Genomic DNA, 20,152 nt, shown 5'->3' with positions numbered 1-20,152 from the left:
CAGCCCCACCAACAAGATGGTGAGTTATCCGAGGGCTGTCTGGTACTCAAGGCTGTGGGTCTTCAGAGTGGGCATATAAAAAATAAATTTGTCCTTGCCTGTTAAATCCTTTCTGAAGTCCATGGGGGACACTGGGAACCATGGGTATAGAGTGGAGCAGGGGAGCCTGGGCAGCAACCAGCAGCACAGGCTTCCTCTCCCCTATATCCCACCCCTTCAGCCATAGAGCCATTTTAGTTAAGAAGCCCAAAAAGAGGGGGGAGAAGGAGAAGAGAGGGGGGAGAAGGAGAAGAGAAGGAAGACTGGCGGCACACATAACTCAAGCACATAGTCAGCTAGGGAGAAGAGTGAGAAAAGACCTGAAGACTAAACCCCTGCCAGCTAGGGGCGTCCAGTGCCCCCCCATGGACTTCAGAGAAAAGGATTTAATAGGCAAGGACAAAAATCCTATTTTCTCCTACAGCCATAAGGGACACTGGGAACCAAGGCAAATTCCAGGGCAGTCCTTCTAATAGAGGCGACGCTCCTGTGCTACGCTCAATCCCAGCATCTAAAAGTAGCAAAAGCAACAAAGCAATATAATTTGATAAAAGTGTGGGCGGAAGACCATGTGGCTGTCCTGCAAAGCTGCTCAGCAGATGCACCACATCAAGCCGTCCATGTTCCCACCTACCTTGTGGAATTAGCAAACGCCTAGGTCAGCCAAGGTCTGGGTGTAGACTCAAACCTCGAGATAGAAGGTCCAGCCACAGAAGGAAACGAGTCTATGGACAAGCTGAGCAGGTCGGCATGCAAAGCTAGACGTGGCCAAAATTAGGAGCGACAAGAATTGCCATGCAACCCTCAAACTTCAGTTTGCTGAGTACCAGCGGGACCAAAGTGTTTGTAGGAAAGACAGATGAACAGTAGAGTCTCCTCGACTGCTAGGGCAGAAAGGTTCCCGGATCCCTGGGGCGGGATGTATTAATGTTTACAGCCGCAGTCTAGGCTCTGAATTTGCAGCGGTGACTTGATCGGGTTTCTTTAAAGAAAACGGGAAGAAAAAAAAAATTTGAAGAGCGTCATTTAACTCCAGCGATGCTACCATAGTGTTTACATACACAACTGATGGGACAAGCGGCTGCGCGTATGTAACAAGGGAGGCAACGGGAGTGCGGAAGTACTTTTCACGTTAACTTTATTTAAAGAAACCCGATCAAGTCACCGCTGCAAATTCAGAGCCTAGACTGCGGCGGTAAGCTTTAATACTTCCCGCCCCAGGTGCGGAAGCTGTACAGAAGAAGCTTGTTATGACAAGAGGCCATTATGTCGATGTCCAGACACCCCCAGAGACTCACCAACATCTTGAAACTTGCTTTGCAGGAACGTAGCATGGGAGCTCTTTGGCTATGGGTTCCCTTCAGGAGCCAGCTTGGCCATTCGCATTGTCACAGGACATGTTGTACTTGGCCCCCCAGTTGCAGCCATCTTGGCACACTCCTCTGAGAAAAGTCCTGAACTCATGCTGGTTTAGGTAAGGCTGTTGTAGGCAGTCAGTCCAGGGCTTAGTGCAGGTATCTACCTCACAACAGAAGCTGGATCAACAGTCTAAATGTCAGTCGTCTAGGCAAGACCCCCAATTTCCTCTTTCAGGCTACTACTCAGTCAGGGGGCTACTTGTGCCCGGAGGGTGTCTGACATCAAAAGTGGAAACATGTTTCACAGTGCCAGGTGGATGTAGAGGCCTTGGTCAAGGCAGTCAAGTCTGCTCTATTAGTTAAGGATTCTGATACTAGGCCTTCAGCGGGCAAACCCCAGAAAGGCAGTGGCTTTGAGGAACTCCATTTGGTCACTGCTGACCTCCTATGTCAATGTCCCCGTTACTTCTTATCAAAAAGGAACTGGTTTCTATACCAACCTGTTTCTTGTCCAGAAACCAGACAGCTCCTTCCATCTAATCTTCAACCTCAAAGCTCTCAACAAGTACCTCAATGTTAAACGATTCTGGCGATGTAACTGGGGGACTTTCATGGCTACCTTGAATATCCAAGATGCCCATTTCCAAATTCCCATACAATCGGGATCACCAACGTTTCCCTCAGGTTTGCGGTGCTGGAGGATTGCTACCAACTCCGAACTACGAACATTACCATTTGGGCTTTCTATGGCTCACTGTAAGTTGACGAAAGTCATAGCGGTAATTGCAGCGGATCTCAGATATCCTTTTTTACCTGGAAAACTTATTCTGGCACAGTCACCTGAGGTCCTTCAGGACCTTCTTCGCCTAACTGTGACCTTCCTTTACTCTTACGGACGGCTGATCAACTGGGAAAAATCCACACTCAATCTCAAGTGATGTTTCACTTGGGATCCGTAATGGGCTTGAAGATTCAGAAGGTATTTCTCCTCAGATGCAAGTCATTTGCAATACAGTATAAAAAGTAACAAAAAAATAAATAAAAAGATCACCTAGCGCCTAGTCCAACACACATTCAGTTTATCTTAATTATTGCTGCAGCTATCTGTTTAGAAGGTATTGCCACCCCTCTCTAGAATACAAGATTAGAAAAAACACAATGTGACAGACAGCGCTGCAAACAGATCAGTCACACATTTGGTTTGAATACTTCAGAAAATATTTAATGAAAAGAAAGGAAAAAAAATAGTAAAAAATGGCCATGAAATATCTACAAAAGACAATATATCGGGGCATACCCCTAAAATCTGCAAAAAAAAAAAAATTATATATTGGCTTGATGCAATTAATATATTTGTTCTCATAGTCACCAATAGTATGATAACGTCAATTGTTTATCTGATAGCTCCACAATTCATAAAATATGAAAATAATAAAAAAAAGCAAGCATACAAGTTAAATTACCAACATTTGCTAATATAGTGCTTTCTTTTAGAGGCTGCTAGGTATTTTTAGGATTTTGGGATAGTCATACTCCATAACCACATATGTTATTGCCTGGCAATTGTGATACAATATAGATCATTCCTCTTATAGGGGCGATTGACAGTCCACTCCTTCCAGTTTTTGATGGAGAGTACACCGACGGTATATTTCCGACAGTCAAATAGTCAGCACTCTATGATGAAAATGAGATATGGCAAGAACTTACCCTTGTTATCTCTATTTCTACGAAGTCCATAGGGTTCCACAAGATAGGATTGGGGTATAGGCGATGGCGGTAGTCATCGGGCACCTCAGAGTTAAAGTTTTCAGCCTCCCAGGATGCACTGGGGTCCCTCTCCTACACTCCGCCCCGAGCCAAGGCAAATCAGTTACGTAACAAGTCCAAGGCCGGAGAAGGAGACGAAAGAAGAAAGTCTGGAACACACAAGAATCACATTCTCACCAGAAGGAAACAGAAAAACCGGTGACCAGATCAAAGCCCATCTGCAGTACTGGTGCGACAGGGCGGGAGTCCTGTGGAACCCTATGGACTTCATAGAAATAGAGATAACAAGGGTAAGTTCTTACCATCTCATTTTCTACATCAGGGTCCATAGGGTATCCACAGGATACCTTGGGGATGTCCCAAAGCAGTATCCTTTAAGGGTGGGGACGCTCCTGCGCTGAAAGGAGAATCCGCCACCTGAAGGAAGCATCCTGAGAGGCCAAGGTGTCAAATGCATAAATACCTCACAAAAGGTATGGACAGAATACCATGTGGCTGCCTTGCAAAGCTGAACAGCAGAGGCACCACGGCGAGCTGCCCACGAAGGACCCACACAGACCTAGTGGAATGAGCTTTAACAGAGGATGGTACAGGAAGGCTTTCGTGAATGCAAGCCTCAGAAATTGCCATGCGAACCCATCCTGCCAAAGTTTGCTTAGTGGCAGGCCAACCCTTCTTACGGAAGCCATAGAGGACAAACAAGGAGTTCGACTTCCTAAATGAATTGGTATGGTCAACATAAATCCTTAGGGCACGTACCACATCCAAGGAGGAATCACCAACCGAGAGGTCTGGAGAATTAAAGGCCGGCACAATGATTTCCTCAATGTGAAAACTAGATACCACCTCAGGGCGAGTTTCTGAGACCCTTCTGGCCGTAGCAATGGCCAGAAGAAACAGTCTTAGCTGTAAGCCATTTTAAATCCACTGAGCACAGTGGTTCAAATGGCGGTCCTTGGAGAGCCCTCGGGACTACAGCCAAATCCCAAGGAGCCACTGGTGGAACAAAGGGAGGCTGAATGCGAAGTATACCTTGCAGAAAGGTGCGGACATCAGGAAGTGCAGCAATACTACGCTGAAACCATACAGACAGGGCAGAAACCTGCACCTTCAGGGAAGCAAGGCGAAGACCGTGATCTAAGCCCGCCTGTAGGAAAGCCAAAACCCAGGATATCCTAAAGACCTGAGGATCATAACCTCTAGGGCGGCACCATTCGAAGAAAGTATGCCACACTCAGTGGCAAATTCTTGCATAAGCCGGCGTCCGAGCTCGGAGCATGGTGTTAACTACAGAGCTGGAGAAAACCCTGGACCTTAAGTCTCAACAGCAACACCGTCAAAGACAGACGACCCAGGTCCGGGTAATGGCAAGGACCTTGAGACAACAGGTTCGGACGCAGAGGCAACAGCATCGGACTGTCTACGGAGAGACTCCGAAGATCTGAGCACCAGTGCTGTCTAGGCCACGCTGAAGCTATCAGCAGGAGCGTGGCATCTTCTTGCTTGAATTTGCGAATCCCTTAAAAAGGAGGGAGAACGGCGGGAAGAGGTACGCAAACTGGAAGGTCCACCGGACCGACAGAGCGTCTACCAGAAGTGCCTCTGAGTCTCTTGTTCTTGACCCGTACACAGGTAGCTCGTTGTTGTGTCGGGAGGCCATGAGGTCCATCTCTGGAAGGCCCCACTTGTTCACCAGCAGTTGAAACACCTCCTGGTGAAGAGACCATTCTCCTGGATGCACGTCTTGACTACTGAGATTCTGCTTCCCAGTTGAGGACTCCTGGTATGAACACTGCCGAGATGGCAAGGAGTTTGCCTTCCGCCCAAGCTAGAATTCAGGACACCTGTCAGGGCCGCACGACTGCGGGTTCCCCCTTGGCAGTTTATGTAAGCCACCGTGGTGGCGTTGTCCGACTGCACCTGCACGGGTTTTCCGTGGACGACATGTCTTGCTTGTTGGAGAGCTTTGAATACTGCCCGAAGTTCCAAGATGTTTATTGGAAGAGCAGATTCTGCTGGCGTCCACCTTCCCTGGACGAAGTGCGGATAAGTCACTGCTCCCCCAGCCTCAGAGACTGGCGTCCACTGTCAGAAGTACCCAGTCCGCAATCCAAAAGGGGCGTCCCCTGTTCAGGTGAGTAGTCTGCAATCACCAGGCCAAAGACAGACGTACCTCCGGGGAATGCACCATTATCTGTCTTTATCTGATTGGGCAGCCCATTCCATCTGGAGAGGATCAACTTCTGCAGAGGTCTGGAGTGAAACTGGGCATACTCCACCATGTTGAACATAAAAAGACCATGGTACCCAGTAACCTCATCGCCGAGTGAATAGACACCCAGCGACTCTGCAGGCAACTGCGTACTTTTGCCTGCAATGCAGAGATCTTTTCCTCTGTCACAAAGATCCTCTGATGTTGGGAGTCCAACAGGGCTCAGAGATGGAGCATCCTCTGTGAGGGAACCAGAGTGGACTTCTTCCAGTTTATCAGCCAGCCATAAGTCTGCAACACAGACTGTCAGTTGCAGATGGCACTAAAGTATCTCTGGAGACCCTGCCAACAACAGGAGGTTGTCCAGAGTGCAACAAGCGGACCCCCTGCATCTGCAGGAAGGCTGCCATAACTGCCATGACCTTGGTAAAAGCACTCGAGGCGCCGTGGCCAGACCAAAGGGCAGTGCCTGAAACTGGAAATGTCGGTCGACCACTGCAAACCTGAGGAAACGGTGGTGTGCTAAGACAATGGGGATATGCAGGTAGGCATCCTGAATATCTAGCAACACCATAAAATCCCCAGGCTCAATCGCCAAAATGATGGAACACAGTCTCCATCCTGAACCGAGGAACCCTCAAGGATTTGTTGAGGGATTTGAGGATGAGGATGGGCTGGTAAGACCCATTGGGTTTCGGTACCAGAAAGATTGGAGTAATACCCCAGATCCCCTCTGGGACAACGGGATCGCCACTATAATTCCAGCCTGGAGCATAGAATAACACTTTCTGGAGTTCCAGGGCCTTGTCTTGATCTGACTGAAGGCCCGTGGTGAAAAACCGGCTGGGAGGCCTCCGCCGGAAGGAGAGGGCGTACCCTCGAGACACCACTTCTTACCCAAGTGTCCGTGGTGGTCAGACACCAGCACTGGGTGAACTGAAGAAGCCGGCCTCCCACTTTGGGGTCCCGTCCTGTGGACCCCATGGACCTCGAAGAAAAAGTTAACAAGAGGTATGTTATACCATAACTCTTATTTTCTTCTTCGGGGTCCATGGGGTCCAGACCCATTACGTTGGGGATATCCCAAAGCCCTAACCCTACGGGCGGGGACGCTCCTGACTCTCGGAAGAGAATCCTACGCCCGAAGGAGGCATCCTGAAAGGCAAAAGGTGTCAAAGGAATAAAATTTGACAAAGGTATGGATGGAAGACCATGTGGCTGCTTTACATAATTGCTCAGCACAAGCACCCCGGCGGGCCACCCATGATGGACCTACCGCCCTAGTAGAATGTGCCGTCACTGAATCCGGCACCCGCATACCAGCCTGAATATAAAGCCAATGAAATTGCCATGCGAATCCATCTGGCCCGTGTCTGTTTACTGGTTGGCCAGCCACACTTATGACAACCATAAAGCACAAAAAGTGAATCGGACTTCCTCCATTTGCTCGTGCGTTTAACGTAAATTCTTACGCATGGACCACATCCAGGCAAACCTCACCTTGTGAGAGACTTGTGCCCTGAAATGCTGGAACTACTATTTCTTCATTAATATGAAATCTAGACACCACTTTCGGAAGGTAACCCTCCCTAGTATGTAGCACTGCTCTATCTTGATGAAATACCAAGAACGGCTCTCGGAAGGAAAGCGCAGCTAAATCACTCTACGTGCAGATGCCACAGCAAGGAGGAATACTGTCTTTGCTGTTAGCCACTTGATGTCTATTGAATTCAAAGGCTCGAATGGAGGAGCCTGTAAAACCTTCAGAACTAGAGTCAAGTCCCACGGAACAACCGGGGAAACGAAGGGAGGCTGAATCATCAACACCCCCTGAAAAAAGGTCTTTATATCCGGTCTCAGAGCAATTTTATGTTGAAACCAGACTGAAAGAGCTGACACCTGTACCTTTAAATAGGCCAGGCGGAGCCCTTTTTCCAGACCGCTTTGAAGAAAATCAAGCACTCTGGATATCAGGAACTTCTGTGGATCATACTTTCTTTCAGTGGTGTGAACTGAAAGGGTATGCCAAACCCTATAGTATATACCGGCTGAGGATGGTTTCCGTGCCTTCAACAGACTCGGAAAACCCCTTCTTCAAGACTGAGGCCTCAAGAGCCATGCCATCAGCGATAGCCGATGAAGATCCGGGTACCAGCAGGGACCCTGTAGCAATAGATCCGGTCTCAATGGCATAGGCTATGGAGAGAGACTGTAGATCTGTGAACCAGTGTCGTCTCGGCCATGCCGGAGCTATTAATATGACGGTGCTGCCCTCTTGTTTGATCTTTCTGACAACTCTGGGCAGAAGAGCAAATGGGGGAAACAGATATACCAGCTTGTAACGCCACTTTTCTGTCAGTGCGTCTACAAACTCGGTTCTCGGATCTCTTGTCCAGGATCCGTACCTGGGAACCTTGTTGTTCCTTCTTGATGCCATCAAATCTATTTCTGGTAGGCCCCACCTGTCCACAACGTTCCGAAAAACCTGTGGATGTAGGGCCCACTGCCCCGCATTTATCTCTTGCCAACTGAGAAATCAGCCTCCCAATTCAGGATTCCTGGAATGAACACGGCAGATAACGTGAGTAGATGAGTCTCTGCCCATACCAGGATCTTTGATACCTCTGCCAAGGCAGTCCGACTCCTTGTGCCCCCTTGATGATTTAGGTAGGCGACCGCGGTGCGATTGTCCGACTGTATCTGCACCGACCTGCCCTTTAGGATTTCCTGAGCCTGCCCTAAAGCTTTGAATATAGCTCTTAGTTCCAGGATGTTTATCGGTAGCCGGCTTTCCGCCACTGACCACTTTCCCTGGAAAGTGTGTGACCCCGTCATCGCCCCCCAACCTTGAAGACTGGCGTCGGTTTTGACTAATGTCTAATCCGGCACCCAAAAGGGGCGACCCTGCCTGAGATGCTTTGTCTGCAACCACCAGGTCAGGGACAACCGTACCTCTGGAGAGAGACGCAGCAGCCGAGACCTGATCGTGCGATGATCCTTGTTCCAGCGAGACAGAACTAATTGCTGCAGTGGTCTGGAGTGGGATTGAGCGTATTCCACCATCCTGAAGGTGGCCACCATCGACCCCAGGACTTGCATGGCAACTAGAACGGATATCTGCCTGTTGCGAAGCAACCTGCGTATTCGTGATTGTAGGGCCAGGTTCTCCTCCTCCGGCAGATATATTTTCTGCACCACGGAGTCCAATCTTGCTCCCAAATGACATCTGTTGCACTGGACAGGGTGACGACTTTTGCCAGTTTATGATCCAGCCGTGATTGTACAGACATGATCCGGTCAGCCTCAAATGATCCAGTACCTGCTGTGGGGACTGCCCCAGCAATAGGAGGTCGTCCAAGTAAGGCAAAATCCTGACGCCTTGGCATCTGAGGCATGCCATCATCACCGCCATCACCTTGGTGAATACCCGAGGGGCTGTGGACAGGCCAAAGGGCAGGGCCTGGAACTGAAAGTGTTCCTCCCCTACCGCAAAATGAAGAAATTTTTGATGAGCCTGTGTGATTGGGATGTGAAGGTAGGCATCCTGTATATCTAGGGATACCTTATAGTTCCCCCTGTTCCATCGCCAACACAATCAATCGCAATGTTTCCATCCTGAACCTGGGGGCTCGAACAAATTTGTTGAGCGCCCTCAGATTCAGAATAGGCCGGTATGACCCATTCGGTTTCTAAATAAAGAACAGATTGGAGTAAAACCCCTCCTCGGAACGGATTCTCTGGCACCGGAATCACTACTTCCGATGCTAGCAAGGCAAGAATAGCTTTCTGAAGGGCCAAAGCTTTTTCTGAACCCACCTGCAGGTTTACACAAAAGAACCTTTGTGGAGGAGTCCTCCAAAACGTCAGGGTGTATCCCCGGGAAACAACTCCTCGAACCCAGGCATCCTCCGTTGTGAGGTGCCAGGGCTCCGAGAACCGAAGTAGTCGGCACCCTACCCTGGGATCCCCTTCCCATCAGGCCACTGGTTTATCCTGGACGTTTGTTTTTCCAGGGCTTCCTGGGTCCTGCCTTTTTTGGTGGAAGTCTCGCTGAGGGCTGACCTTTGGCCTTGCCCTGCTGCTCCCGAAACCCCCGAAAGGACGCCCTCCTCAATCTAGACGAGGTTGCTGATGGCAAACCTGCCGTCTTTGAGGCTGCCATGGAGGCTACAATTTTGTCCAATTCTGGCCCAAAGAGAACACCTCCTGTGAATGGAAGGAATTCCAGGGCCTTTTTGGACCTTGCATCTGCCTTCCAATCCTTCAACCAGAGGATCCTACGTGCCACCACGGACTCTGCTGAAACCTTAGAGGAAAGGATCCCTGCATCCAAGGCGGCATCTCCCAAATAAGAGGCCCCTTCTCTAATAAAGGAGATCATATCCAGTTGCTCCTTAGAGGCATCTGGTAAAGACTCCGTTAGAGTTTTGGCCCACTCCTCAATAGCTCTTGCTACCCAGGCGGTGGCCATAGCTGGGCGGGTGGCCGTTCCTGCCAGCGAAAAAATTCATTTTAGACAAATCTCCAGTCTCCTATCCATTGTTTCCTTCAGCGGGATTAGCAGAGTGGTACGTTTAATCAGCTGTGCCACATGCACATCAACTGACGGTTGATTCTCCCACTTGGCACAGTCCTCTGCTGGAAAAGGATAAAGAAGCGCCATTCTTTTAGAGGAATGGCTTATCTTATCCGGACGGACCCAGGCTTCCTCCCTCCATAAGTTCTGATAAATGTTCAGACTTTGGGAATTCTGCCTTAACCACTTTCTGGCGCTTAAACAGGGGGGTTTTCCTAGGGGGAAGATCCCCCTCATCGATATTTAACACAGATTTTACCGCCCTTATCAGAAAGGGGACATCGGCTACTGGGAAATGATCATCACCCTCCTCAGAGCTAGACTCCTGTGAAAGTCCTGTACCTGTTCCTCGGAGGAGGCACTGGAGTACTCAGCCATATGGAGGCGATACATGACGCCTACATTTAGGCTGCTTTGGCTTGACAGCCTGAGGCCGAAAAACCCCAGAGGATGATGCCATGACCTTACCAGCACAAGGGTCCATCCAAACCCCAAACCGGTGGTACCGGGGCAGCCAGCCGTTCCGCCACCTGAGCCATAACCGGAGAAAAAGGACGCCCAAGGGGGCTCAGGGCCTTGAACAGGCAAACTTAATTGGTGTGGAGGCTGTCTGAAACAGTTCCCACAAAGACCATTTTGTAGAAAGTCCTGTGGGGACAATCCTGCCTTGCAGGCTATACAGGATATCAGCACCGGGGCTCCCGCCACCTGATCCTCAGACTCCTTAGACATAACACTATGCCACTGGTTTTGAGTGTCTATGTGCCGCTTTCTACTCTCAACCCACACACCTGTAGCAAGGGAAGGGGAGAGACAGTGACAGTATACAGGAATTATAGTTCTTTTACAGAAGAAACAGTATTCATAAACAATCACGTCATGCATAAATACTCCGCGAGCCATATGCATATAAGCTCTCACTACCACAATCAGCCTAAGCTTAGGTAGGATAGAGCCCTGTAAAATACCAAAACCAGCAGTAGGCAAGGCCCAGCGTCCTGTTAGGAGCAGCGTTCAGAGAGCAACTGACATACACTCTGGCTGCCCTATATGGAGGCTGAGAGGAGCAATTCACAATCAACTGTGCCAGAGGACTGAACTAGCGTGGATTGGGGGAGGGGCCACCAGGGAAGCGTACCTCCCCTATGCTACTTGGACCTGCCCGGTAAACTGACCTGGCCGCCGCCACAAGCCCCGGCTGGTCAGGAACATCATATCCCGGCGGTTTAGGCTAGGAGACAAGCCGTATGCCTCTAGACTGCAGCGCGACTCCGGCCAGTCTCACCGCCAGAGGCTGGACCACCACATGGTCCCTGCGTCAGCGGCCGCCGCAACCACCTGCCATCCCCTTGATCCAGTTGTGGTCCATGGCCTGAGAGCCCCTGCCGAATCCCCTGCCATGGACTTGCCAAGGCTAGCGGTGCGGCGCCGGAGGAGGTAGTTGCAGCACGTGGCCGGTGCGCCTCCAATCAGGCGCGAGGCTGCTTCTAGGACAGCTCAGACCACCCGCTGAGATAGGAGTAAACTTTTTTTTTTTTACTCATCTGCAGGACTGCTCCAGCAGTCCCACCGTCTATGTGGTGAAACACACCAAACAGGAAGAACTGGCTACCTGAGGCAAGGGGTGGGGGTATATGAGGAGGAACCCCGGTGCATCCTGGGAGCAGAGAACACGTTTGCATTAACTGTTTGGTGACCGGGATTCATACCCCAACGTAATGGCTGTGGACCCCATGGACCCCGAAGAAGAAATAGTAACTCAGCCCTCTGTCGACTTAGGTCACACATTCCATGTGGTCATACTCACTGGGAGCCTTGTGGAGATTTTTAGCAATCCTTTCCAGCTTTAGTGCACTTTTAGCTAAAAGTTTCTTGCTGAAACCAGCGTGAAGCACTGACACTTATGGTTAATAACACGTTCCCCCGCCTCAGTCTCAGCTGCTTCCTTGGTAATTTAACTTGTATGCTTGCTTTTGTGTTATTTTCATATTTTATGAATGGTGGAACTATCAGATAAACAATTGATGTTATACTATTGGTGACTATAAAAACAAATATATTAATTGCATCAAGCCAATTACCAAGAAATAGATATAGATCTATATCTAGCTCTTATCTGATTTTAGGGGTATACCCCAATATGTTGTCTTTTTAGATATGTCATGGCCATTTTTTTACTATTTCTTTATTTTTTATTCATTAAATATTTTCTGAAGTATTCGAACTAAAATGTGAGACTAATCTATTTGCAGCGCTGTCACATTTGCAATACAGGACAAGATTCAGATCTTCGTCATCGCAGTGTGTCCATCCACGCCTGCAGATATAGGGCACGTTCGTATCTACCTTCAATATGGTGGAAAACACCCGTCGCACTCTAGGTCTCTTCAGTTGGAGTTTCTCTCCCGAAGGACCCACTCCCACCTTCACTCTCAACGGATACTCGTTGAGAGGTGTACACTCCTTGAAGTGGTGTATCCATCTCTTCCACTAGGACAAGGGTTGTCCTTTTGGATCCAGGACTGGGCCCTGCTCACCACCAATGTAAGTCTTTGAGGCTGGGGGCTGTAACGTGCAATCACAACTTTCAGAATCGATGGTCGACAACTTGGAGCTTTGGGCAGTTTACAAAGCCCTGTCAGGCCAAGTTTCTTCTTCAGCACAAACCTGTCAAGGTTCAGTCCGACAATGCAACGGCTGTCACATATGTGAACCATCAAGGCGGAACCCCAGCAGAAGCGCAATGAGAAAGTTAAGACACATTCTTCATTGGACAGAAGTGGTTCTTCCAGTGCCATCGACTGTTCACATCCCAGAGGTCCAAATAGGGAAGCAAACGTTTTAAGCCACCAGGACATGCACTTGGGCGATTGCTCTCTTCATCCAAAACTGTTCTTTTCACTTCGCAGTGGAACAGGCTGCCCATCGTATACCAATTAAGAGCGTTGCACCCCTGGTGGCACCTCCACGCGCCTTTATAGCCTGGTTTTCCACTATCAGGATTGGGGATGCTGTACTACGCCTGTCCCACACGAAAATATCCTCTGGAATGTAATGGCTTCAGGATTTCTGAGTTTCTGGATTTATCCATGGAGGTCCAGAAAGAGGGATCAGTTAATCCCAGTTAAAAAGGCACCTACGTGAATGTAATCTTCCTTATGCTATATTTCCCTCCAAGCTGAATTGTTGCAGATTGTGAAACTAAATTATCTTACTCAGAGGTTGCTATGTGGTTGGACAGTCATTTACCATAACCTAGCAGTGTTTTCACAGCTAGGTTATCATGTGTCCTAATTTTACGGTTTGTTTTCTATATACACCAATGTTTAGCAGCAGTCTTGCATACAATTTAAAAGCTTTACTTTGTTTTGATGATGCTGCGGTCATTCGCAATGTTTCTAGATGACATGCCATGTCTCTTAATATCTTTTAAGCGTGCAATAGGTTTTACATAGTTGGGTTTCACTTCAGCTCCTGTCTCCATTTCATATATTTTACACACGAGTGCTCCTTATGTCTAGGGGTCATTATATACTATGCCTCACCTAACTAACAGATGGGTTATTTCACTTCACCTTGTGGATTAGTATTTGGGACAGGTTCAGGAATAGGTATGCCACAGTTGGGATTAGGTATACAGGGGTCTATGTACTAAGCTTTGTTAGGAGATAAAGTGAACAGAGATGAGGTGCCAGCCAATCAGCTCCTAACTGCCATCTCACAGGCTGTGTTAGAAAAACGACAGTTAAGAGCTGATTGGCTGGTACCTTACCTCTGTTCACTATCTCCTAACAAAGCTTAGTAAATAGGCCCCACAAGGTGGGTGGTTTGATAGGGGGAGAGGTGGTGTCAGTTTTTCAATGATTTATGTATTTTTCTTCTGGCCTCTTTACACAAGAGTAAGTAGTCTAATGTCTTATTTCAATAGGTACATATATATTCTAAGAACCTTTTTTGGTGCTCCGGGGGCTGCTGCGCTTACAGGACTTTGCTGGTTGTCCATTTCTGCTGATCTATAATGTTTGATGCTAAATTCACCATCCTCATGGAATGAGAGCAGTATCAATGACAAAATAAAGCAATCTCTGGTTCATAGGCAGCTCAAGAAATATGGTTTGGATTTTCTGTCTTAACTAAACATTTGGTGAGTGGAAGGTTACTTTGAGGGGTATCTAAGCTTGTTCAAAAATCTGTCTGTTTTAAGCTGGAAGCTGTGCAGAGTGACCCTGGGGGCGATATGAGTTTGAGATGCCGAATCAATTTGCTACCCATTTTACTGAGTGATTTATATACCTCCTCCCTATTCAGAGGTTTATATACCTTTTTCCCTGTTCGCACAAAGTGATGAAAAAAGTGGCGGAGTTCATGGCTGTGTCTCCAAAGACGCTGGCTATATGTGTGGGAGACTTTAATGATGTTCTGGATAGGCAAATTATGTATACTACTTGCTCGGTGGGTTGGGGACAATTTGCGACTGTGGCAGGGTTGGGCCTGGAGAATGAGATATCTGGATGTGAAGCAGTTTTCATGCTTCTCAGTCGCATCACTCATTCGCTTAGATCGACTTGGCTCTGCTCTCTCCTATGGCCCAGAGTCCGGTCATTTAGTTATGAAACTAGAGAAATTTTCGTCCACTCGCACTTGGGTTAGACTTAGCATGCCAACACAGTTAACTATTTTGGAAACTTAACCAATTCTGGCTGACACGTTCGGGGGCAAGATCAGAGTTAGAAGCTGTATGGAAAGGGTATTGCAAAACAAATCAGGACTCCGCTCAGGCGGTATGGGTTGAGTTTAAAACCTTAAGGGGTAGCCCGATTAAATGGCTAGTGGAATTGATGTTTATTTTATTGGCTCCAGGAACTGGTACTGGAGTCTTCCTGTAGAAGATTAGAATTGGCCTATCTTGCTGATGGATTAGACTACTAAAATTGTAAAGATATCCACTCAGAAGGAATGGAATGATCCTTTACTAGCTAAAACACAGTACAGATTGCTATGTAACACACACTCAATTATGCAACAGGGGATAGACTGGAGAGTGATCTCACCAACTTGGCCAGAGCTGAGCGCCCCTCTGTGGCAGTAGTAGAGATCACTGGTGCCGATTGTGTGGTTTGTGTACAAGCCCTAAATATTGTTGCGGAATTTGCCTGCTTTTATCAACAATTACATAGTACTCAGTTAAACCTGTAGCCTGCAGAAGTCTCACCAACATTCGACGCCACCATTGAACTCCCAACTTTGTGGAGAGTGTAAGTATTGTTTTGCTTCTGTTGACAAACTTGAGGAAAGACCTGGCTATTCACTCCTTCCCCTAGTGGGTGGTAAGGTTCCTGGTTTAGATGGGGTGCCCATGGAACTATACAAAAAAAAATTAGGTACCTATTTAAACAGATTATATGAGGGCTATTCTCTTCCACATTCTATGTCATAATCTCTAATTATTGTCTACCACAGTGGCCCTCAAACTCGGTCCTCAGGACCCCACACAGGTCACATTTTCCAGGTCCCCCAGCAAAAGCTCAAGTGTACTCATTACTCACTGACATTTTAAAAGATCCACAGGTGGAGATAATCATTTCCCTTGTGATTCTCTGGGGAGACCTGTAAAACATGCACTGTTTGGGGTCCTGAGGACCAAGTTGGAGAACCTGTGGTCTACCAAAACCAGGCAAAGGACCCGAAGCTAGCAGATTCCTACCGCCCCATTTCCCTGCTCCCTACAGATGTTAAGATACTCTCTTAAGTGCTGGCCACTAGTCTCGGGCTAGTAACTCAGTCAATCTACCCGGATCAGACAGGGAGGGTCTCATGCCAGCCAAGTCTACCTGTCAACACAAGACGTCTTTTAACGCAGTTGCAGGTCTCTCATGCTAGTGAATCCACTTCACGGAGTCGAATTAATCTAACAAGACTATAATTGGAGTGGTCTTTTCTCTGGGAGACTACAAAAGGTTTGGGAATGGGCTCCAGCTTTATTCAATAGGTCCAACTGCTATGGTGTCTGAACGGTTTCATTTACTCCTCTTTTTTTCCCCCCCATCAAGGGGTACGAGACAGGTGTCCCCCTCTCACCCACCCTATTTGCTATAACCATAGAACCCCTGGCCTGTTTGGTTAGAGCATGCACTGATATTCAGTGATTTAGAATGGGATCTATTACAGAAAGTGGTACTTTATGCAGATGACATTCTACTTTTCAGATCTGAATAGGTTATTTCAATGCCTAGTACTCTTAGGACAGACCTGGCCAAAACTTCGATCGCGATCTACCAGTAGCTCACGTATCTCCTGTCGGTGGATTGCAACCAACTTGCCTAGTACAAAGCAACCTATATTTTTATCCTCTGCCTTCCAGCAACCCCAGTGATACGAGGGTGACGTCACCCGCGATGTGAGGAGCCTGTGCGCCTGCTGGATCCAGTTTAATCCAGTTAGCGGGAGTGACAGCAGGAGCCCTGACAGGGGTGAAGCAGCCTGACCAGCATGAAGTTGTAAGGCCACCCAGCCGGAGTGCAGGATACAGTCTTTTTAATTAGACGTATCACTCACTCAGGCTCCAGCCACAACCCCAATCGGAGCCCCTGCACCCTAGTCAGAGGTTCTTCTCCGTTCTGACCAGAAGACATCCCCAGCTACCAAAAGCGTCACACAAATTAAAGATCCGACGCCTTCCAGACTTTTATATTCAGAACATCCATTCTGCAGACAATGCAGGAGATAGCGGGACGCCGCCATTCTCTCCCCCCTCCCCACTACATATCAGGGACTATATCCATATCACAATAAGGTCTCAGTGCAGTTGACCACATGTGCTAATACCAAGGACCTGCCTCAATAGCCATATCGAATGTCAAGATCAACTTCATTGTTGGTCAATTGCACTTATGTTTGATTAAACACTATTTTTAATGTATTGACTTCGTAGAACATTTTTGCACCTGCCATCACATTTTGTCACTACTATTATGTGCGTATTGCATCGATTAGATCACAAAATCGACTGATGTGAATGTCCAGATCTTCTCTGTAAAGCGCTGCGGAATATGTGTGCGCTATATAAATAACTGGTAATAATAATAATAATAATTCACAGCCATCAGTCAATATTACTGCAGTTTCATATACACAGAGCTGTAGCGCTGAATATTCTATTTGTATTATACGCCAAAAAGGAAGACATCCTTTTTATTCAGCGGCTCACCAAAAACCAAAACGATAGCGCAGTGTCCATATATTTTAGGCTTTATAAGTAGATCAGCGTCCAAAAGTCTGGCCACCCCTGTCCTAGGATCAATCATTCATTTTGGCAGGTTCTCAAGTCTTAATAAATTGGGATAAATCTTCTATACTTCCCCTTAGAGACCGGAGTCCTAACAGTCCCCTCATACCACTCCCTTTGCAATGGGTAGATTTGTCTAACTAATGATCCGCAGAGATATGTCATGCTGAATGTACAGCCACAGATCGAATGCTTGAAGTCCTGTTGTAGGTCATTGAGGTCGGGTCAATTCAGTTAAAACGAATGTACGTACGGGCTGTAGAACCATTTCAACTGAATTGACCCGACCTGTGAGTATGCATGCTCCCGATACCCATGGTATTCAATTTAAAAAAGTGGTTGTGGGATTTTTAGGACTGCTGGGAGATCTAGTTCTCCCAGTGCCGACTATACACACACTTGCAAACACTCACCCTGCTGCAGAAAACCCAGCTCCCAACGCTAGATGCAGAAGACACCGCTTTGAAAAGGTAAGTACTAATTAAGCTAACCGGAAGATTCCAATTGCTTCATTAGTCCTCAGAGGGGGGAGCCATCGGAGGTCCCATAGCAAGTCTCACTGAATTCTCCTAAAATTAACGATTTTAGGAAAAAAAAATCAGACTTGCTCTAGAATTAAAAAAAAAAAAAAAAAAACGACTGATCCATTTTCAGTCACATAATTGTAGCTGTGGGAAAAACGCTACACCTCTGGGTATTTTGAAAAGCCTGCCTGCAATTGGATATGCCTTTTAGTGTTGCAGCTGTGGTATTTTTCACATCATCTGTGTACTAAGTTAGCATAGTAGTCACCATTGTCTGTCCACCCAGTGCTGTAGGATCATACAGGGCGCATCAAAGAACAGCAGAAGCATGACTTTACACAACGGAGGAAACACAGAAATTCCTTTTATAGACATGGACCCAGAGACAACAAGTCTACTCGTAGAGGAATGTCTATGGAGAGCCTTTGAAGATCGGAGTACCAATGGCGTCTGGGCCAAGCCAGAGCCATCAACAAGACTGTGCCCTCTTCCTGCTTGAATTTTCGAAGAACTCGAGGAAGCCAGGATATTAGGGAGAAAGATATGCCAAACGGAAGGTCCATTTCACTGACAATGCGTCCACGAAGGCTGTGTCGGGGTCCCTTGTCCTGGTTCCATATACTGAAAGTTTGTTGTTGTGTCTTGAGGCCATGAGTTCCAGATCCAGCAGAACCCATTTGTCCACCAGGAGCTGAAGACTTCTGGATGTAGAGACTACTCTCCTACATGCACGTCGTGACGGCTGAGGAAATCTGCTTCCGAATTGAGAACTCCCATGATGAATAACTCGGAGATCGTGTTTGGTCCATGTGAGAATGTGGGACACTTCTGCCATTGCTGGCCGACTTAAGAGTGCAGAGTCCTTGGCGATTGAGGTAGGCCACTGCCGTAGCGTTGGACTGTTCTTGCACTGGCCTGCCCTGAAGAATTCCTGAGCTAGCGTGAGCACTCTGTAGACGGCACGAAGTTCCAAGACATTGATTGGAAACCCTGCCTCAACTGGGATCCAGCGGCCCTGGAATGAGTGCTGGCCGGTCACTGCACCCCACCCTCAGAGGCTTGCTTCCGTGGTGAGGGGAGCCCAGTCCGGGATCCAAAAGGGGCGACGTGTGTCTAAATGGAATGTCTAGCCACCAGGCTAGGGACAGACGAATCTCTGGGGGGAGGCCCATCATCTGGTATCGAAGTAGATGGGGTAGCTCGTTCCACCCGGAGAGTATCAGGTGTTGTAGGGGGCCTGGAGTGAAACTGAGCAAACTCCACCATGTCGAAGGTGGACATCATTGATCCCAATTCTGCATTGCAGCATGAATTGACTCTGCAACACTGCACACTGTGTTGTATTAAATGAGATCTTGTCTGTTAGGAAGATTCTCTGAACTCTAGTCTCCAAGAGGGTTCCTAAATGTACCATTCTTTTAGAAGGTGTCAGGGAAGACTTTTTCCAGTTGATCAGCCAACCATGCCTTTGTAGGAAGGCAATTGTTTTCTTAGGAGCTGGTTCTTCCTCTTATATTTGTAATATAGATTTTAAAGCTCTCACACAAGCAGGTATATTTCACTTAGTCTTCTGCCTGCCCAGATGATATATCAGAATCAGATAACTGGGATGACTTGGAAGATAACAGTACATTTATTAGGTAAAGGCTTTTCCTTTCGCAGCATTTGCTAAAAAACTGTAGAGTTATTAGACAAACTCTGTACTGAGGTAGACAGTCTACCCTTGGAGGCGGCAAAGATTTGCAGGGAGTACCTGCAATCTTTGCCAGCACCTGAGAAAAGGTAGCCCAGGGTGGGCCATGAGAAGGAGACACCGGGGCTGAGTGGCTTGAGGCTGAGTAACAATTAGTACAAAGACCATCCTGAATGAGGTCCTCTGGGCCAAAATCCGCTGAGCAGGACTTACAAGACACCAGAGTAGGAGCAGCATCAGCCTGCTTGTTATTCTTTCCTCTGCCAGATCTAGCCACAAGAATAATAAAATAACCGTATGATAGTGCAGTGAACACCCTGCAGTATGTGTAATATGGCACAGTGTAGTGTGCAACCGCACCATATAGTATGTGATAGCCTTCACAAGTTTATAAGAGATGTGAGGTACAATGAACCCCCTACACTTTAGTATGTCAGGGTATTTTAGAATTAAGGGAAAGGTATAAGCTGGACAGTATAGAAAGTAGAGATCAGCATTAGCACAAGTAACATACAAACTTAGAAAAAAAAAAAAACACCACACACACCTGTAATTGGCACTATAATAAACTACACATACCACAGTGGCTGGTAGGATATAGCACTGTATAACCTGGCCTGTGGGAGAGGTATAAACGAAGACTGGACCCAGCAGCCCCGGAGACCTGTGAAGCAGAAAATGGCTGCCGCGTGTCT

General features: G+C 47.6%; 1 protein-coding gene across 1 annotated transcript in view; it reads right to left on the bottom strand.

Annotated features, from left to right (window-relative positions):
- MYH9 (myosin heavy chain 9) overlaps positions 1-20,152 on the bottom strand; it is a 386,037-nt gene that overhangs the window by 260,393 nt on the left and 105,492 nt on the right. The window lies entirely within an intron of this gene.

The sequence above is a fragment of the Taudactylus pleione genome, unplaced genomic scaffold (genome assembly GCF_031769625.1).
Source record: "Taudactylus pleione unplaced genomic scaffold, aTauple2 ptg000266l, whole genome shotgun sequence".
In the NCBI taxonomy this organism is placed as follows: domain Eukaryota; kingdom Metazoa; phylum Chordata; class Amphibia; order Anura; family Myobatrachidae; genus Taudactylus; species Taudactylus pleione.
The sequence above is the reverse complement of the archived record's forward strand: the minus strand, read 5'-3'. Positions and strand labels throughout refer to the sequence as shown.